Source organism: Meles meles, chromosome 14, assembly GCF_922984935.1.
Source record: "Meles meles chromosome 14, mMelMel3.1 paternal haplotype, whole genome shotgun sequence".
NCBI classification, from domain to species: domain Eukaryota; kingdom Metazoa; phylum Chordata; class Mammalia; order Carnivora; family Mustelidae; genus Meles; species Meles meles.
This window is the reverse complement of record NC_060079.1, coordinates 1,997,917-2,004,944: the sequence shown is the minus strand read 5'-3', so window position 1 is coordinate 2,004,944 and position 7,028 is coordinate 1,997,917.

Sequence of the window (7,028 nt, the reverse complement as noted above, 5' to 3'; positions counted from 1 at the left end):
GAGGACAACATGGTGATCCAGTTCCCCAGGTCACCAAGGGGAGGCTAGAGAAAGCCTAGAGGAGCCTAGGGCTTCTGCCTGCGTGGATGGGTCAGCCCACCCGTCAACCAGCAGGGCTCCGGAGGTCATGGAAGGAATTTCAGGGGCTGTCACCAGAAGGGGTGTCTGTGGAGTCCAGTTTGAGGTCGTTGAGGTGTCAAAGGTTAACCAATGGGGTGAGGTGTACTTTAAGAGATTGAAGGGTCAACAAGGTCATTGGTTCAGGTTGTGGATTTAATTAATTACGGATTATTAGAATGTTGAGTTAGCGATGGGCAAACTCTTTTTTTTCAAAAGGCTTTGGTTTTTGGCCTTGCTGTCTCCGGTGTCTGTACCAGCTACTCAACTCTACCATGACAGTGTGAAAGCTGCCATAGGCCACGTGTAAAGAAATGAGTGGGGATATATTCCAATAAAACTATTTGTGGACACTGAAATTTTAATTTCACGTAATTTCATGTGTCACAAAACATTTGTGTGTGTGTGTGTGTGTGTGTGTGGCCTGAGGCTGTGTGGTTTGTGACTGAGGTTTAAGTGACAGAAGTCAAAGTAGATGATCAGTGGGGATGTTTAATTTATAGGCGGGGTCACTGTGGACTCGTGTTTATTAGTTTCATCTCTAAGAGTTCAAAGATGGTCAATAATGATCACTGAGGATGGACGTTTATAGTGAATTCATTGGAGGTCAGTGAGAGAGGTCTTTGGATGTTCATGGGCAACTGTCATCAGATGTTAATGGCAGTCACTGGAGGTCAGTGACAGACAGGGCGCCTGGGTGGCTCAGTGGGTTAAAGCCTCTGCGTTCGGCTCAGGTCATGATCCCAGGGTCCTGGGATCAAGCCCCGCATCAGGCTCTCTGCTCCGCAGGGAGCCTGCTTCCCTCCTCTCTCTCTGTCTGCCTTTCTGCCTGCCTGTGATCTCTCTCTGTCAAATAACTAAATAAAATCTTTAAAAAAAATGGCTAAAGGGCTATTGGGATTTGGAGTGGTAGTTTAAGTAACTGAGGGATCAAAAGAAGGAAGGTCATTGAGGGCTCCTACTCAATGCACTATAGTGTATGTCAATGAACTGAACTTTTGTGACTGGTCATGGGTTTTTTGAGACTCAGGGAGGTGGGATACAGAAGTATCAGGTAACTTTGAGAAGATATGGATGTTCAGTGCAGGAGTCATGGACACTCTTTAGTCTCTGAGTACTCATGGATATTAATGGCAGTCATTAGGGAGTAGGGGATACCAGAGTATACGAGGAAGAGTCACTGTGGGATCATGAAAGGACTGATCTTTTGTGGACCCTGGTGTTAGTGGATGCCACTGGAGGTCAAAGGTCACTGGAAACTGGTGGTTTAGGGAGCAAATGCAACATTGAAGGATCATTGGGCCATCCCTATCATCTATGGTGATGACTGGGAGGCAGGAGGGCTGACCCAGAAGCTGGGGATCTTCTGATTAGTGACTAAGGGTCTGTTTGTCCAGTGGGAGGATGTATCTATCTGTCCACCTGACTTTTTGGGGTAACATTTACCTTGCTGAGAGCCTGGCTTTCTCATAGGCTGGGGGCTTCTTACTGGCAGGAGGTAATCAAGCTGAGTTCTGGCTGGCTAATTGACTGGGTAGGTGGGGTACTCTTTGTTGGGGTATCTATCTATGGGTGGAGTCTCTCTGTCCTTGTCTTTTGGTTGGCTGGGATCACCTTCTAATTGGCTGGCGCCAGGGGGTGTCCATGTGTCTGACCACAGGTCTTTCTGGATGTCTGGCTGGGCATATTCCTATCTTTGTTCAAGAATCTGCCCATTTGTCTGGCTGTCTGTCCCTCTGGAGTCTATTTGTCATCCCTGGGATTTGGTCCATCCAGAAGTCTGTCTAGCCAGGGGTCTGTGTGTCTGCCTGTTTGGGGATCTTTCTATCTGGTTCAAAATCTTTTGGCTTACGGATAGAATGACTGAGGCTGTGGCCTCATGTCGTGCTTTCAGCTGGATTGGCTGTATTTTTGGTTGTATTGTCACCCTAACTCCGTGCCTGCCTCTCGTTTAATTTGCCTGCTCCACTGTCTATCCCCCTGGGTCTCTCCAGATATCCAAATGCTCCTGGCTTGCAATCTCCTCAGCTCAGGCTGGGTGTGGGGGATGGGAAGACCCATGGGAGTTCCTCCAGTAGCCCGGCCTGTCCCACCTCTCCCTTTTCCCAGAGAATTGCATGCTATGTTACTACAATGAAATTTGCCTCTGGTAGGCGCCCTTTTGTTCACCCTATTGGTAGCAATACCATGAAGTGGGAGCAGTGGGCACTGTCCTTGGAGATCCTAAGTAACTCAGTGCCCACATGCTACATGCCCATCTGCCTATTTGCCTGCTTGAAGTGCTCACTCAACAGAGCCAAATGAACTGTGTGCTGGAAGGTGCTTGGGTAAGCTTTCTTAACGCTGTGAGAAACCCACGCTGAGCCGATGTTGCAAAGGAAAAAAAATGTTTATAATGGAGAAACAAAGATACCACTTTAACCCCGGGAGCTTGCTGGGAGATACTTTGAGGCTATTATAGTACTACTGTACAGTTCTTCTCTGGCTTCTTTTTTTGATAGACCAAAAAAGTGCAGAAGATATTGGAAAAAAATTCTCCCATAGCTCCTGTTAAGAACCTGTAGGATAGATGGGCTGACCTGTTGGTCCATCCACAAGTGTGGTGCTTAGCAAACGAAAAAGGATACTGTCTCCAATAGGGGCAGCTTGTGCCCACCAGTGACTACTGCTAACTACCTTTGGGTGGGTTTTTGTTAGTCTCTAACTCTCCTCAGGGCTTCTGGATTTCAGTGTTCTGAACTGAGGATCCCTCCTGGACCCTTTCTGGGAGAGGGGGAGGCAGGCAGCTTAGAGCTGGGGGAACACAGTGCAAGGAGAAAGCCACCCTACTTACTGCTTCTCAGTCCCATTGCCAACCCACATGACCTCTTTGTGGAGGCTGGTTTTTACCTCCTGGGAACTGCCCTGTTGTTCTGCTTCACAGAGGAAGGAAAGCCCTCTTCCTCATCTTTAAAAAATGATATCCTTAAAATGTTCCTATCAATCTGCCCCACTTCTTCCAGGGCAGAGCCTGGGTATCTTCATCACCTAGAGTGAGCCCCAGATGCTAGTCCATGTCTTTGGAGTAAATGAACTCAGTCCTGGGCTCTCTGTGTCAACAGCTTCGACTGCTGTGAACTCTAGGCAAACAAACTCTGACAGCGATGCTAGTAGCATCCTGGGGCCTCTGGTCTGGTTGCTCTGCATCCTTGGCTTGCAGATTCCATACCCAACTTTAGCCCAGCCCACACACACCTCTGTGTGTGTGTGGCACCTTATTTGGAAAAGACCAACTAGCCATGTTCTTTTAAGCTTAGTCTGGCTGGAGTCCTGCATAGCTAAGGGCTCTTCTGTGGATGCTGAATGCAGAGCCCATGGCATCACAACCAAAGGGAGGTACGGATCTTCTCCACTGGCATTATAAAACCAGAGAGAAGTTAAGTGCACATCTATGTCTGGGCAAGTATGAACATCTCTGGAAGAATTTCTGTAATGAGACCTACAGCAAGGGCAGGGGGCATCTCATGCTGCTGCCGCTCAGTGTTCTCAAGTCCTAGACAAATGCATTATGGCAAGGAGAAAGAAAGGCAGGAGTCTGTCAAAAATACTGTGTAACTGGCACATGGCATAATCAGCTGGAAAGTTAGAAAATCTTATGAAAGACCATAAAGGGTTAAAAGAAAATTTAATAATGTATCCAGTTCAAATATAATACACACCCACACATCACACATATACATATAGAAATCATTTTCCTATATAACAGCAAAAATGAATTTGAAACTGTAATGCAAAAAAACCCTATTTCTTAAAAAATAGGCACCAAGTTCCAAACCCCTATTGAATTAATAGAGCTAAACAATGATACTAATGTCTGCTACCATCACAAAAAAGACACCCACACATTATCATTCTCCTGGTAAAAGAACACAACACTGCACCCACCAAGTATTCCCACCAACACAATTTAAACCTGTACCTGATTGAGCCTTTAGATCTAAATGTTAATTCAGAGGAAACAGAAGGACACAGAAAAATGTTAAGTGACACAACAGGGACAAGATCAGAGACATCCAGACTGTGGAAACTCTAAGGCAAATATACCAGTTTCCTAATTGAATAAATTACAAAGGAAAAAAAAAAAAAAAAGAGAGAATCCTACAGGTTAAAAGAGGCTTAGGATGTTCACAAATACTGCAGCATTATTCATATTAGCCCCAAAGTTGAAACAACCCAAGTTTCATAAAGTGATAAATAAATAAAATATGGTTTATCTATACAATGGACTATTACTCACCAGTAAAAAGAAATGAAGTATAATGCATGCTACAACAGGGATAAACTTTGAAAATGCACTGCTAAGTAAAAGGCGGCCGGCAGTCAAAAAACACCACATATTGTATGATTCCATTTGTATGTAATGTCCAGAATAGACAAGTCTATGGAACAAGAGTAGATTAGTGGTTGCAAGGGCCTGAGGGTAGAGGGATGGTTGGTGGAGAACGGTGAGTGACAGCTAATGGGTATGGAGTTCTTTTTAGGAGGTACAAAAATGTTCTAAAATTAGATTGTAGAGATGGTTGCGCAATCCTGTGAAAATGATAAAAAAATTTAATTGTATATATATTTTTCAATTGTTTACCTTATTTAAGGTATAGGGGGAACTGTGTGATATGTGAATTGTATCTCAATAAAGCTATTTAAAAAGAGTGACAAGTTACTTTTCAATCATTTGCAATGAATGGACCTCATTTGGATCCTAGTTCAAACTAACATACTGTAATCAGGGAAAACTCAACATTAACTGGATATGTGAAATAATGTTTGGATTATACAATATATAAAATATATATTTGGAATAACTGGTTCTTTAGACATGATAATGGTATCGTTATTTTTGTTGAGTCCTTATCTTTTGGAGATATATACAGAAATATTCATGGATAATATGAGGTCAAGGATTTGCTTCAAAATAAACAAGTGAGTGGATATACGGAGTAGGTGGGGCTACGAAGGAAACCAGATGGTCAACATTGAGGTGGGCTCATGGACTCATTGTATGGTCCTTTCTGCTCTTGTATGTTTGAAATTTTGCACAATTAAAGTATTTAAATCAATCAGGATAGAGGTGAACAATCATTTCTACAGAAAAGAGAGCAAAGAGGTCAGAGAACCACATACATACAAATGGCCAATAGTATTTAAAAAGATGCACAATCTCCATCATAATTAAAGAAATACGAAATCAGCTGGGGAACCATTTTGCACCTAGAGCTTGGCCAGATGAAAAGTCTGATTGTACCCAGTGCCAGCAAGGACACAGAAACAGGTACTCAGATCTATTGACAATGGCCAGGACAGCCTCTTGGAGGACAATTCAGCAGCATCTATGATCATTTTAAGCTTTTATTTGAGACAGAAAGAGTGAGAGAGAGAGAGCACAAGTGGGGACAGAGGGAGAGGGAGAAGCAGACTCCCTGCTGAGCAGGGAGCCCAATGCAGGGCTTGATCCCAGGCCCTCCTGGGATCATAACCTGAGCTGAAGGCAGATGCTTAACCAACTGAGCCGCCCAGGTGCCCCATCTATGATCATTTTTTTTTCTATGATCATTTTTAAGACAAAATTCCACTCATCAGATATACTTGTTTAAGTATACACAGGGGTATGTTCAATGATTTTTTTTTTTTTTTAAAGATTTTATTTATTTGACAGAGATCACAAGTAGGCAGAGGCAGACAGAGAGAGAGGGAAGCAGGCTCCCCGCTGAGCAGAGAGCCCGATGCGGGGCTCGATCCCAGGACCCTGGGATCATGACCCAAGCTGAAGGCAGAGGCTTTAACCCACTGAGCCACCCAGGCGCCCCTCAATGATGTTCTTGAAGCAAGGTTTCTGGTAGTAAAAATAGAAAACAACTGAAATATGCAGCCATTAAATAGGAGGTGCAGTCACTCGTACTAGATATCCTTGATAACCTAGAGGTAGCTGAAAGAGATCATTAAAGGGAAAGACGGGAATTTTCAGAATGGTGTATACAGCATGATTTTTGGGTTAAAAAAATACCATGAAGAGAAAACATCTGGTCACGTATTTTTTTTAAGTCAACAGTCCATAGCTTCTGGAGAGTAGGGTGGGATTGTTGGGGGCACAGGAAGGAGGAAGGTGGTTTCTTTTTCACTGTGCACTTCTGTTTGTTTGGTTTTTTCTTTTTTTTAAACACGAGGGTGTGTTACTTTTGTAATTTAAAGAAATTATCGGCATTGGAGAAGTACTTACATCTTCAAACTCTTGAAGCCAATCAGATAAAATCAAAGTACCTTCCCTGCACTCCAAAGAAAACTGGGCAGAGAAGCCAGAAAGGAGCTCCCAAAAATGGTCAACAAGTAAATGAAATGTCTACTCACAGTAGCACCAAATTCTCCCTCCTCCCTGGATCTCTAGTGCACCGTTCTCTCTAGCAAGGCACCAGCTGAATGCTTACCCTCCTGGAGATAATGCAGTTCACATGTCAGCACAAGGCCCTTCTCCTTCCTTCTGCACACTGGTTAGCATATCCCATATGGGATGTCACCATGCTTTTTATTCAACACTTTATCTTGAGGTGCTCAGTGGCTGCAGTGCACCACTCTGTGGATGCACCCTAATTTATGTAACTTCAGTGCTATGATGGACATTGAGGCTGTTTCCCTGCTTTTGCTGCTACAAACAATGGTACAGATCCTTGCACGTGACCACTGTGTACCTGGTGTACAGGCTGGGCACATCCTTAGTTCTGGCTACTGGATCAAAGTAGAAATTATAAAATCTCCCCATAAAGTTTTACATCTGTTAAACAAAACTCAACTCCCCACACCTTAATGAACCATACTGAACCTTCTTCATCTTTGCCAATTTGATAAATGTGGTCTCCTGCTATAAAACTGCTGGTAGTAAA